This window comes from Aquarana catesbeiana, linkage group LG02 (genome assembly GCF_042186555.1).
Source record: "Aquarana catesbeiana isolate 2022-GZ linkage group LG02, ASM4218655v1, whole genome shotgun sequence".
Taxonomy (NCBI): Eukaryota; Metazoa; Chordata; class Amphibia; order Anura; family Ranidae; genus Aquarana; species Aquarana catesbeiana.
Window position 1 is genome coordinate 346,441,492 of NC_133325.1, and position 15,391 is coordinate 346,456,882.

Here is a 15,391-nt window from a genome sequence, read left to right on the forward strand (position 1 = left end):
CCATGTATAGGTTGTACTCATGCACACATTTTGGCTTCTGTATGGGGCCTCTTCTTCTCTGAAGTTCCACCAAGGTGTCATCATGTATTGTGGAAAGGATGTAGACATCTCTTTTTTTATCTCTCCACTTCACTGCTAGTACCTCTTCACTCCGCATACTGGCCATTTCACCCAGCTTCAATTTCTTGGCGACCAATCTCTGTGGGAAACCTTTGTGGTTGGTCCGTGCTGTCCCACAGGCCACAGTGTTCTTTTGGTACAAATGGCAGAAAAGTGGGAGACTATTGTAGAAATTGTCTACATATAGGTGGTAACCTTTCCCAAGCAATGGTTGAATCAGCTGCCAGACAATGTTGCCACTTGTTCCCATGTAGGTAGGGCATCCAGGGGGGTTTAGCTGTCTGTCTTTTCCCTTATAAATTATAAAGTTATATGTGTAACCCGTGGCCCTGTCGCACGCCTTATACAATTTTACCCCATGTCTGGCTCTTTTGCTGGGGAGGTATTGTTTTATTCCAAGTCTTCCGGTGAAGTGTACTAGGGATTCATCTACACAAATATTTATATCTAGGTGATCATCTGCTTGAAGCTGGCGCAAAAAAAATTGATTAGAGAATGAATTTTGAATAATTTATCGTAACTGGGATGATTTTGAGGGAGGCATTGGGCATTGTTGTTGAAGTGTAAAAATCTCATAATCATCTCATAACGGGTTCTGGGCATCAATGACGAATAGACTGGCATGTGGTGGATAGGTTGGGTAGACCAGTAGGAATGGAGTTCATTTTTTTTGTCAGCCCCATGTTGAGGGTTAGGCCAAGAAAAATTTTAAATTCTTCCACGGTGAGGGGTTTCCAAACAAAAGGATGGGCATATGAAGAACTTGGATTGTTGGCTATATGTTGGCTGGCATATAGATTAGATTGCTCCACAATGTAGGTTAGGAGATCATTGGTAAAAAAATAAATGAAAATAATAAAGTGGGGTTACATTTTCTGTCTGCATCTGAGGGCCTGGCTGGGCTGCAAAAAGGGGAATTACAGGTTCTACTGACGTATCGGGCAGCCATGTTGGATACAGTAGAACATCTGGGAGGCTAGTATGGGCACTGCCTCGTTGATGGGATGCTCCGTTGCTAGCATCAGGCCTATCCTCTAGGAAGGTTGCAGAACTGCTGGTGGATGCCTGCCTATCCCGGAGTGCTGCGTTGCTGGTGGATGCCTGATGGTGGATGCCCTGGAGTGCTGTGCTACTGGTGGATGCCTGCATATCATCCTGGAGTGCTGGGCTGCTGGTGGATGCCTGCATATCATCCTGGAGTGCTGCACTGCTGGTGGATGCCTGCTGGTGGATGCCCTGGAGTGCTGCGCTGCTGGTGGATGTCTCCGCCTGCTCATTTCTCCTGATTCTCCTTATTAGGATTCTATCTTCCTCTGTTTCCATCTCGGAGCCACTGCTTTCCACTGGCTCATAGTCGCTATCCGAGTCTGACGGAGAGAATTCCCCACTACTCTTGTCCGACATAATCTGGAGTATTTGGAGAGCCTCCTCTGCACTGTAAGATCTTTTAGTCATGTTGGCGGGCAGATGTGCCAGGTGGCGGGCGGCAGATGTGTCAGATGGCAGGCGGCAGATGTGTCAGATGGCGGGCAGCAGATGTGCCAGATGGTGGGCCGCTGTGCCAGATGGTGGGTGACTAGATGTGCCTGATGTTGGCAGGCAGATGTGCCTGATGTTGGTGGCCAGATGTGCCTGATCATGGGCAGATGGCGGGTGGCAGATGTGCCAGATGGTAGGTGGCAGATGTGCTAGATGGCGGGCGGCAGATGTGCCAGATGTTGGCAGGTGGCAGATGTGCCAGATGTTGGCGGGCGGCAGATGTGTCAGATGGCGGGTGGCAAATGTGTCAGATGGTGGGTGTCAGATGTGCCTGATGGTGGGCAGCAGATGTGCCTGATGGTGGGCGGCAGATGTGCCTGATGGTGGGTGGCAGATATGCCTGATGTTGGCAGGCAGATGTGCCTGATGATTGGTGGGCAGATGTGCCTGATGATTGGCGGACAGATGTGCCTGATGATGGCGGGCAGATGTGCCTGATGATGGTGGGCAGCTGATGTGCCAGCTGTTGACGGGCTGATTTGTCAGCTGTTGATGGGTTGATGTGCCAGCTGTTGATGGGCTGATGTGCCAGCTGTTGAAGGGCTGATGTGTCCGCTGTTGGCAGACAGATGTGCCAGCTGTTGGCGGACAGATGTGCCAGTTGTTGACAGGCAGATGTTCATTGTCTGACAAGTGTTTTCACTGTTTTGTGTTTTGGGGACACTGTGTTTTGGGGACACCAGCTGGGTGATCAGTGGGTAAACAGCAGACAAACAGCTATAAAACTCACTGATCTCCCGGCTGCAGCACAGATCTCTCTTCCTCTCCTCACTGACAGGCTCTGTGTGAGTAGAGGAAGAGATGAGAGCAGTTACAACCGCTCTCTGTTTACATTACATGACAACTGTGATTGGACACAGTCGTCATGTGATCAGGAGGGCCAATCACAGTGCCCTCCTGTGTTGTACTGCTCCATAGTCTCTGGGGGGAGATGCCTGTCGAGAACTTGATGTCCTGCAGACTTCACCCCATCGCCAAGTACCGCGACTAGCCTCTGCTCAGGAGTGATGGTTTGCCACATGCAGGTGTCCTGCTTCATAATATAAGGGGACAGCAAAGCCAACAGACAGTGAAAAACTGGGTCTGTCATCTGGAGAAAATTCCTGAAATCATCAGGATTATTCTTCTGGATCTCACGCAGCAAAGGCATATGAGAGAATTGGTCACACTGGATCAACCAATTCTTGGTCCATGAACTCCTCCCCACCCTGTTCATGGACTGGGCTTGGGTCAAAGCAAGAACCCCAACACCAAGCCCCTGCATAGCACGAACTCTACGATGAGCACATACCAGCAACATGGCTTCAAAACTGTCGGCTGGTCAGAACGAACTAACAGAACGCACTGAAGAACAGAAAGGCCTGTGAAGAGCGAGCTGAAAATCAGAAACAAGCAGACAAGAATGCACTGAAAAACAGATACGAACTGACTACATGCACTGAAAACCAGATACAAACCCACAAGCACAAACTGAAGACCAGTAAAGGACTGAAAAGCATGAGGCTGAAAAGCATGAATTGTCTCTAACCAAACTTCTACTAACATGAGATAAACACGAGATTAGCAGAAGGAGCCCAAAGGGTGGTGCACTGGGTATTGAACTTCCATTTTATAGTCCCATTGTACGTGTTGTACGTCACCGTGTTCTTGACGGTCGGAATTTGGTGTGACCGTATGTATGCAAGACGAGCTTGAGCAGAATTCCATCCAAAAAACCATCCAAGGCTTTGCTGACGAAAATTCTGATCGTGTGTACGCGGCATAACACTTGCACACTTGGTACACTTGCAGTCAATGCTTTTGTAGGATTAGAGTCAGGTGTAGGATTAACCAATTATACCAAGCAGGTGTTAATGATTATCAATTTCATATATTGGTTGAAACAGAGTAATTAACTAAAACAAAGAGCTGTGTAGAGGCTTAAAACTTGGCAAGGAACGGTCAAACTCTGCTACTAAGGTGAGGTTGAAGACAGTTTCAAGATGTGCTGCTCAAGCTCTTTTGAAGAACCACAAAGCAACGTTGAGGAATGTAGACACAGCGGTCAGCCAAGGAAACTTAATGAAAGACACATCATGCTTACTTCCCTGTGACATCAAAATATGTCTAGCAGTGCCATCAGTACAGAACTTGCAGAAACCAGTGGGACCCAGGTATATCCATCTACTGTCCAAAGTCTGCCCAGAAGTGGCCTTTATGGAAGAATTGCACCCAACAAGCCATACCTCACACCTGGAAAAAAGGCTAAGCGATTCAACTATGCATGAAAACATTGGAACTGAGGTGCAGAAAATTAATAGCAGGTGCTCTGGACTGATGAGTTAAATTTTTAAATATTTGGCTGTAGTGGGAGGCAGTTTGTTTGAGAAAGTGCTGGAGAGCGGTACAATAATATGTGTCAACAGCGAAGCATGGTGGAGCTTCCTTGGAAGTTTGGGGCTGCATTTCTGCAAATGGAGTGGGAGATTTGGTCAGGATCAATGGTGTCCTCAATGCTGAGAAATAAAGACAGATATTTATCCATCATGCCATACCATCAGGGAGACGTATGATTGGCCTTAAATTTATTCTGTAGCAAGACAATGGCCCCAGACATACTGTACAGCCTATCTTCAGTGTAGAGAAGAACAAGGAGTCCTGGAAGTGATGGTTTGATTCCCACAGAGCCCTGAACCCAACATCATTGAGTCTCTCTGGGATTACATGAGACACAAGAGACAGCAGGATTTGAGGAAGCATACATTCACAAAGGATCTGTGGTTAGTTCTCAAAGGTGTTTGGAACAACCTACCTACCGAGTTCCTTCAAAAACTGTGTGCAAGTGTACCTAGAAGAATTGATGCTGTTTAAAGGGTGATTGCGCCAAATATGGATCTGATTTTGATTTTTCTTCTATTCGTTTACTTTCCATCTTGTTAATTGATAAAAATAAACTATTAACACTTCTATTTCTGAAAGCTTTTTTAATTTACAACATTTTTTCACACCTGTCAAAAACGTTCACACTGTAGCGTGTGTTTATGTATATATATTATATATAAATATATATATATATGAGTAAATACTACGCCGCTCTGTAAATATGATCTCATCAAAATTATAAAAATATGTAAAAGGTAATAGGATCAATATAAGAAACAGCAGCTAAAATCAGAACAAATTGTAAAACAAATGAATTGAAAAGTGCTGTGCTATGTAATATGCACTATACACCCAATAATTGGATACCAAATGTATATATAACATAGAAACACACACATATTGACCAATGGTGAAGTGCCAATAAATAATAAATAAAAAAATATAAGGGAGTGGAAACTCAAATACACAGTAAGTATATAGTGCTCAAGTGAAAAAAAACATATAGATTTGTAAAATTCATAAAGTTCGTAGAAGTCCATAAAATATATGCGAAAAAAAATAAATTATATATGTATATATAGCAAGTAATAAAGTGCTTATGTGCAAACAGAGTGTCCTGCTATGTTTCTAATCATTACGCAGGGTAGTCCATGCAATCACAAAACAGCTTGGTAGGTGTTCAAATGTGCCAAGGTGTCCTCCCTCCAGTGATCCCCTAGGTACTGAACGCTCACCTTAGAGCATGCGATTTAGCGACTAAGCCAAATCTAAACACGCATTGGAACCTCCTCTGGGCTCAGAAGGGAAAAACTGCATCCAGGGCTCCTCAGTGAAAAACCTCCGTTTATGCAAAAATAAAAGCGCTTGATAGTGTAGTAGGTTTAAACAATTTAATGAACACAAGCAAACAAACCCTAATACAGGGTACTCACATTTATAAAGTGTGTCTAGTGCACCACTCTATTGCCAGCAATAACCAATAAGATTAGATACCGGAAAGGTATGGGGGTGATGTGCGTTTCCTCCTATGGCAGGTAGACTGCTCCTCATGCCGTCCTGTCCCCTCCCCAACGCGTATTCGATACAGGGAATTCCCCCTGAAATAGATACTAATTCCCTGTATCGAATACGTATTTTTGCATAAACTGAGGTATTTCACTGAGGAGCCCTGGATGCAGTTTTTCCCTTCTGAGCCCAGAGGAGGTTCCAATGCATGTTTAGACTTGGCTTAATTGCTAAATCGCATGCTCTAAGGTGAGCGTTCACTACCTAGGGGATCACTGGAGGGAGGACACCTTGGCACATTTGAACACCTACCAAGCTGTTTTGTGATTGCATGGATTACCCTGCGTAATGATTAGAAACACAGCAGGACACTCTGTTTGCACATGAGCACTTTATTACTTGCTATATATATATATATATATATATATATATATATATATATATATTTTTTTTTTTTTTTTTTTTTTTTTTTTTTTTTTGCATATATTTTATGGACTTCTACGAACTTTATGAATTTTACAAATCTATTTTATTATATCTTATCATTATATATTATCATATTTACAGCGCGACGTAGTATTTACTCATTTATGTTTGCACGAATTGTGAGATGTGTTTAACGCCAGCAGCTTTTTCTTTCTCTATACATTTAATGGGCATCTGGTCAGTGGTGGCTCACAGGATTCTTTGTTTTCTATATATAAAAAAAAATATATATATATATATATATATATATATATATATATATATATATATATATATATATAAAGCCCAAGTACCTGGTTAAAGGAGTAAAGGAGTAATAAAAACAAAACTTCCATGTAAATCTTTGTAGGTGATTTAAAAGCATTATGAGAGCTAGTTGGCCAGAAGGCTGAAAACTTTGGGATGGATTAACTGAAGGCAAATAGACTGTAATTTACATTTTTGTAAAGAATACCTGATCAGGTGCAAAGAAAATAAAAAAACAGAATTCTGCTTGTGCATGATTGGATGATTGAAATCTACAGAGCTTTACCACATTTACTAAGCTCTGTGAAAAATTAATGCGGTTGCATTTGCAGAGTGCAAGTGCACTAGAAAAAATTACAGTCTACTTGCCTTTAGTAGGTCCACCTATTTGTGTCGCATTTTATGTACCGTGGGGTTAAAAAATGAACTGACATTCTCATGTACAAGTACCTGTGTTCCATATTTCAAAAGTGTGATGAACAAGTGTGGGCTGTAATATGGAAATCCCTGCCTCTTTCCCTTGCCATTTGATGATTTGATACTAATCTTGGCTTATATATATATATATATATATATATATATATATATATATATATATCTGTATCTATATCTATATAAATATCTATATCTATAGATATAGATATATATCTATATATCTATATAGATATATATCTATATCTATATATATATGTAGCACCCTGCTCCTGTTGACCAGTCACTCGCATGTACATTTTTGGCTGCTGTAACCAGCTCAGATTGAATGTATATAGTTTACTGGATCTGTTCTGGAATTGACTTGGTTGTGCAGTTTTCACTGTTGCCAGTAGGTGTCACTGGTACCAGTGTGCGAATAACAACTTAGTGAAACTTTAATGAATATTCTTTTTTCAGAAACAGCCCAGTAGGAGGTTCTTGCCACTCTGCATTCTGGGAGAGAGTATTTATGGGACAGATGCCATGTGCTCTGGTCAGTCCTGACCTTGTGGCCCTCCGGGCTGGAGGCTATGTCACTACAGCTGTGAAAGTAGACTTGAAGCCTGTCTGGGGCCTACTACCGCAGAGGTGGTCCTTAGGCTGTCTTGCCTGCTAGGAAGAAGCCGAGCCAAGCTGAGGAAACCCAGGGGAGGACCCTTGCTGGAGAGAGCCAGGATGAAGGCTGGTCTCTCAGAATGGCCGGGTAACCTACTTGGAGGACGCACCTATCTCTAACCTATCCTCACAGTACTGCCGGGTCGGCTTAAAGGTTCTGGTACTATGAAGAAGTTGTTCTACATTTAAACTACCCTTACAGTATCGCCAGGTTGGCTTAAAGGTTCTGGTACTGTAAAGAAGCTGCTCTACAATTCAATCAAGGTAACTAACTATCTGGCTGCTAAGTTTGTGAGAGAGACTTATCCAGGCATATACTGGCTGCTAAATCTGTGAGAGAGGCTTGTCCAGACATCTTGCAGGTTACTAGATCTGTGGCAGAGATCCACCCAGCCATGCAAGATTTACAGAGAGAAAGCTGTGCTATGTCCTTTATTCTGAAGAGTCTGTAAGTGATCTGCTACAAGAGAGAAAAAGGTATCTGCAACTCCCCTTCACCCTCTTTACTGCTACTTCTTTCAAGTTGTTTTTCATTAAAGCATTGAAGAAAAAGAACTAAGTGACTGGTGCATACATTGATGGGTGCAAGGCCCAATATAGACTCTAAGTCTCTGATATGGTGAATTGTGGGTGAGGGGTGACGGCAATGACCCAATTTAAATCAGCAGCTCCTTCGGGGGTCAGTGCTACATTTTTCCTCATTAATGTACACACAGCACCCCATATTGACAGAAAAACACAGAATTGTTGACATTTTTACAGATTTATTAAAAAAGAACAACTGAAGTATCACATGGTCCTAAGTATTCAGACCCATTGCTGTGACACTCATATATTTAACCCAGGTGCTGTCCATTTCTTCTCATCATCCTTGAGATGGTTCTGCATCTTCATTTGAGTCCAGCTGTGTTTGATTATACTGATTGGACTTGATTAGGAAAGCCACACACCTGTCTATATAAGACCTTACAGCTCACAGTGCATATCAGTGCAAATGAGAAGCATGAGGTCAAAGGAACTGCCTGAAGAGCTCAGAGACAGAATTGTGGCAAGGCACAGATCTGGCCAAGGTTACAAAAAAAATTCTGCTGCACTTAAGGTTCCTAAGAGCACAGTGGCCTCCATAATCCTTACATGGAAGACGTTTGGGACGACCAGAACCCTTCCTAGAGCTGGCCGTCCGGTCAAACTGAGCTATCGGGGGAGAAGAGCCTTGGTGAGAGAGGTAAAGAAGAACCTAAAAATCACTGTGGCTGAGCTCCAGAGATGCAGTCGGGAGATGGGAGAAAGTTGTAGAAAGTCAACCATCACTGCAGCCCTCCACCATTATGGCAGAGTGGCCCGATGGAAGCCTCTCCTCAGTGCAAGACACATGAAAATGGAGTTTGCTAAAAAAACACCTGAAGGACTCCAAGATGGTGAGAAATAAGATTCTTTGGTCTGATGAGACCAAGATAGAACTTTTTGGCCTTAATTCTAAGCGGTATGTGTGGAGAAAACCAGGCACTGCTCATCACCTGTACAATACAGTCCCAACAGTGAAGCATGGTGGTGGCAGCATCATGCTGTGGGGGTGTTTTTCAGATGCAGAGACAGGATGACTGGTTGCAATCGAGGAAAAGATGAATGCTGCCAAGTACAGGGATATACCTTCTCCAGAGTGCTCAGGACCTCAGACTGGGTCGAAGGTTTACCTTCCAACAAGACAATGACCCTAAGCACACAGCTAAAATAATGAAGGAGTGGCTTCACAACAACTCCGCGACTGTTCTTGAATGGCCCAGCCAGAGCCCTGACTTAAACCCAATTGAGCATGTCTGGAGAGACCTAAAAATGGCTGACCACCAACGTTTACCATCCAACCTGACAGAACTGGAGAGGATCTGCAAGGAGGAATGGCAGAGGATCCCCAAATCCAGGTGTGAAAAACTTGTTGCATCTTTCCCAAAAAAACTCATGGCCGTATTAGATCAAAAGGGTGCTTCTACTAAATACTGAGAAAAGGGTCTGAATACTTAGGACCATGTGATATTTCAGTTTTTCCTTTTTAAGAAATCTGCAAAAATGTCAACAATTCTGTGTTTTTCTGTCAATATGAGGTGCTGTGTGTACATTAATGAGGAAAAAAAATGAGCTTAAATGATTTTAGCAAATGGCTGCAATATAACAAAGAGTGACAAATTTAAGGGGGTCTGAATACTTTATATATATATATATTTCCAAAAATGCTGGACCAATTTAATTCCAAGAACATTGGTTCTTATATCTAGTAGTCCCATGCCGAACACAGTGGTGCTGTACTCCTGGCACATAATTTAACTACTTACATTTTCCTACTCAGAGATGATTTACAGTTAGTGATACATTTGCAGCACATTTAATGCAGTCTGTTCTAATCTCCCTTAATTTAAAATGTCTGAAAGCAAGCATTAATATAACACAATCAGCAGAATAGCAGATATACTTCTTAGGGTCTGTATAAGAACTAACATACATATTTTTGACCATCATTGACAATAAATATTCAGCCAAATATAACTTTGCATTGCTTGAACCTTTTTAATTTAATGAAAATGTACTGCTGCTGTTTTTCATCAGGTATTTGCATAAAATAGGGATTACTTTATACTGTTTTTTAATGCTGTAATATGCAATATAGTAAAAACTAATACTTCTGAAAACATAAATGCACTTTCCTGCATTTTTTTTTCATTTTTTAAAAATATTTGTTGTTAATGCACTATACTACTAGTAATACATGTTTTGTTATTGGGCCTGACTCACTAACTTATAAGTGCAAACAATCACACATCAATGTCACACAGATGAGCCAAATTAATGCTCATGGATTTTTAATTTTTCTGTACTGTGTGAAAATGCTAACACAGGCTACAGATAAAATACATAGAATTTATGAACAAGGCTACTATGCTATACAATGAATGTTTCTAAAGTATATAAGATAGACCATATTGTGCCTAAAATTAAATCTAACTTTTTTGGATCCATCTAAATATATCACTTAGATGTGCATAAAATATAGAAATAAAACCTAAAAAGATGGACAAGCCAGGCCAACACATAAGTAGGGGAGGCGACTGCCTTGGGGCTGCTGGGAGCAGTGGAGGAAATAGAGCAGTAACAGAGATAATATATGGCCCATATTCATACTCAGAGAGTACTAACTTTGTGCCTGCTGGAGACTGAATCTATCTTGCAGGCATTTTCTCTCCAACTATTTCCTCTCTTCCAGCTTTGGGTTGAAGGGGTGTAAATGACAGCCTAGTGTGGCATTTTACAGACTCTATTTGCTTAAAGGCTGTAACATCTTTACTCTGCATCACAGACTACTGTATAGGAACACAGTGGAGACTCAGAGTATTGGGGCACAATTTGGTTTCAACCTCACCTAATGATAGAAGGAACAAGTGCCATAGAAAATATTGTTCAGTCATCTGTTATTAACAGCAGACGCCATCCTGGCACTGTGCATGGATAATTAAAAAAAAAAATCTTGATTGATATTGCGCCTTAGTGAACCAAACACAGAGGTTTATATTGTGCATCTGTGGTTCTTTTTGAGCATGCGCAAAAGTATATGAAGCATATGAGATTCCCAATGCCAGTACTTTCATATACTTATAAGTAGGTCAGCATGTTCCATTCAAAGAATCCCACTGATGTATGGGATGATGTCAGTAAATCACAGATTGCAACAAATATACAGAAAATATACATATGCATATTGACAACTATACTTATTAGTCTATTATAAAAATTATTTATATCACAAAGCATCATTAAGACCAGGGGATTTTGTTGCTTTGTTGTATATCCAATGAGCCTCCCCCTGTAGTAATATCTTTTTATATCTCTCCTTCTGGGGTTGCTGTGAATATAATTTAATGAAAAGAAAGTGATCAGTGATGGATCAAAATTGTGTTTTAGACCAAGATTTCTGCAAACCTGGGTTGATATCCAACCACTCTCATTTGTGTACCGATGATCATAAATCTGTTTTCTAAATGAGTGCTTTGTCGTGGCAATGTAAAAGGCACCAAATTGGCAAGGCATCATATAGGCCAGAATATGTAACAAGAGGTGAAGTATAGAGGTCTAAAGATTGATCCATCTGGCAGGGTAAATGTATCACCCTCAGTCAACAAAAAACATTCGGTATGATAACCACAATGATAGGTGCCTCTAGCTGTACTTGAGTATTATTCTTCACTCAACTGAACTATGTAACAAATTGACTTAGATTGTCTATAGTTAATTTGCTAATTTATTTACATACTTGCTCAAAATGGGAATGCTGGTTAAAAGATACATGTACTTGCCTAAGATTTTTTTACTTTCCCGTGGTGGCCATGGGGAACAGTTTCAGCAAATTTTCAACACAAATTCATTGAGTGGCCAACTCATTTGGCCCATTTCACACAACAATATATTACCGTAATTATTTGAAGATCCATCTGGTGTCACCAAAGTACAAGGCCTCTTTATCTATTGCCACCAGAGTACAAGGCCTCTATATCTATTACCTCCAGAGTACAAGGCCTCTTTATCTATTGCCACAGGTAGCTACCTGAAGAGACCACCGAGCCATCAAATACTTTCCTTGTCAAAAGAAGTTTATTGAGTATACAATATTATAAAGATACATAAAGTAAGTTTACAAGGATCTATAAAGTAAGCTCATTGTTTTACAGTAGGGTTTATATAGGTAAATATCATGAAATTTCAAATATTAAACATTGGGTTCACGTAAACCTAAATTAAAGATATATATCATTTCCTTAGTTACTTTTGTAGGTATTTAAATGATTTATACCTACTATACATATTGTTTACAGGTAGAGTGTATATAGGTCAAATAAATTCTGATAATGAGCTTTAATCGTAAGGTGGAGAAAAGGAAAGAGAAAAAAGAAAAAGGGTAGAAAGGCAGAGGTATGGTCCACAAGGTTGTCCCGCTCGTCAGTTTATTATTCTTTTTAGTTCTCTTTGAAGCCTTAGAATGGGTGTCTCTGTAAGTCATTTAATCTGCTACCATGGCAACAGGACAGAGTCATTGAAGTTTGACAGGAACTGTTGTTTTATCCAAGGATGCCAAAGTTTTTCAAATTTTGGAATTTGATTTTGATCGATGGCTACCATCTTAGCATGGGACATTGTATTATTCATTCTGTGAATTGTTTCTGCTAGTACCAATGTAGGAGATTTCCATGCCTTGGCCACTGTTTGTTTTGCAGCCGTTGTTAGTTGGATCATAAGTTTGAATTGAGAGAGTGTTAACCATTCCGGTTTTAGATTAAGTAAAGTTATATAAGGATCTGGTTGTATTATTTTTTTAAATATTTTAGATGCAATCACGAAGACTTCCTTCCAGAAGGTTTGGATTACTGGGCACGTCCACCATATGTGTAAATGTGTGCCTATTTCTGGGCATCCTCGAAAACAAAGAGCTGAGGTATTAGGTGAATATTTTGCCACTCTAGCGGGTACAAGGTACCAGCGAGTTAGGACTTTATAATTTGTCTCCAGTGCTAAGATGTTGGGTGAAGATGACTTAGATGTGAGCCATATGTTAGACCAGTCCGTGTCTTCTAAAGTTCGTCCCAGGTCCTCCTCCCACCTCTGAACGTAAGAGGGTCTATTAAGATTTGCTACTCCATATAATTGATTATAAAGTGATGAAATTGTACCTTTAGCAAATGGATCTTTTGTACAGATTGATTAAAAAATGGATAATTGGGATAATGGTGTATCCCCCTTTAGGAATGGTGTATAGAAATTTTTGATTTGGAGATATCTAAATATCTCAGAGTTTGGTAGATCATATTTTTCTCTAAGCGATGGGAATGAAAGGAATGATTTAGATGCTATGAAGTCATTTAGTGTCTGAATGCCTGATGTTGTCCAAGCATTAAAAGAATTTGGGTAGATCCATGCCGGATAAAAGGCCGGATTTCTGATAAAAGAAAGGAGAGGATTGTGTGGAGATTGTAACTGATATTTGGTTTTTAGTTTATCCCAGAGAGATAAGAAGTGTTTAGTTATGGGATTATGAATTTTAAAGCGGTCTTTAGGATCAAGCCATAATAAGTTTGATATTAATAGAGGGTCATTTTCTGAAGCCTCTATAAATACCCATAATGGGATTTCCTGTTTTGCATGGTATTTGGACAGACTGGCCAAATGTGCTGTTCTGTAGTAGTTAGTAAAATTAGGGTATCCCAGGCCTCCTTTATTTTTGGGAAGATGTAGTGTGTGTATAGGTATACGTGGTTTAGAAGAGCCCCATATAAACGAAGTTGCTCTTTTTTGTACTATTCTCAAAAAATAGGAAGGAATTGGAATAGGGAGGACTCTGAATAGATAAAGCAATTTGGGTAGAATAGTCATTTTGATTGCATTAATCTTCCCTATCCAGGATAAAGGAAGTTGTGACCATTGTTTTATTAGATTTGTGATCTGTCTTAATACAGGAGGATAATTGGTTGAGAATAAGTTAAAATGAGATGCTGTTAAATGAATTCCAAGATATGGGATTGGTTTTTCTGCCCATGTGAATGGGAGTGCAGCCCTAGCCGGGATCAATTCCATGTTTGTGAGTGAAATATTAAGCACTAGGCATTTCTTGGGATTAATCATAAGGCCGGATAGGGCTGCAAATCCATCAAGAGCTGGTATTAAGTTAGGACCAGAGACCTGTGGTGATGATAGAAAAAGTAATATATCGTCTGTAAATATACATAATTTGTGTGTGATACCTCCTACTTCAATGTCAGTTATAGTTTGTTTTGTTCTGATGTATTGGGCCATGGGTTCAAGTATAAGGGCAAATAATAAGGGAGATAATGGGCAACCTTGTCGGGTACCTCTTTCGATATTAAAGGCATCAGATTTGTATCCAGCATATTTTATATAGGCTTTGGGTTTATTATATAATGCTTTGATCCATGTTAAAAAGTGGGGTCCAAAACCCCATTTTTGTAATGAATATTGCATATATTGCCAGGATACTGTGTCAAATGCCCTCTTAATATCGAGAGATAGAAAACATAAAGGGATTTTCTGTTTTTTAGCAATATGTGCCAATAACACTGCCCTGCGTATATTATCGCCTGCCTGTCTATTTGGCATGAAGCCTACTTGATCTTTATGTATTAATTTTCCTATAATGCTATTGAGGCGTTTTGCTATTATTTTTGCTAATAATTTAATATCAAGGTTTAACAGAGAGATAGGCCGATAATTCACACAGGAAGTATCATCAGAAAGGGGTTTTGGGATCATACAAACAATTGCCATTAGTGTTTCTTGCCGAAAAGAATGTCCATCTAGAAGTTTGTTAAAAGTTTCAGTGAGAATGGGAGAGAGTATTTCTGAGAATGTCTTATAGTATAAAGCGTAGTAGCCGTCTGGGCCTGGTCTTTTGTTAAGTTTTAGGTCTTTTATGGCGTTAGCAACTTCATCTATAGTTATAGGCTCATCCAAACTGCTTTTTTGATTCTGAGATAACTCAGGTAAGGTTATTTTTGAGAAGAAGGATTCAGCCTCTGTAGGATTAAATTCATTGTTTGTCTTGTATAAAGTTGCGAGATGTGAGTGAAATTTATGGACTATTTTAACTGGATTACAAGTATAAACATTTTTTGATAATTTCAAACGTATTGGTTTGAAAGACTTGTTAGTTGAATTTAATGCCCGAGCCAAATATGTACCTGGTTTGTTTGTATTCATGTAGAAATTGTGTTTGGAGCGTTTGAGGGATTTATCAACTGACTCAGTGAGAAATAGATCGTATTCCAATCTAGATTTTTCCAGATGAGATTTTGTACTCTGAGATGGATTATCTTGAAATGATATGTAGGCTGCATTAAAATTGAGTTCTAGTTTTTTTGCTAGATTTTTGCGTTCCCGTTTAAATAGTGCCATTTGTCTTTGTATTGTACCACGCAAGACAGGCTTATGAGCTTCCCACAGTGTTATTGGGGAGATGTCTGTTGTATTATTAATTGATATGAATTCCTTTAAA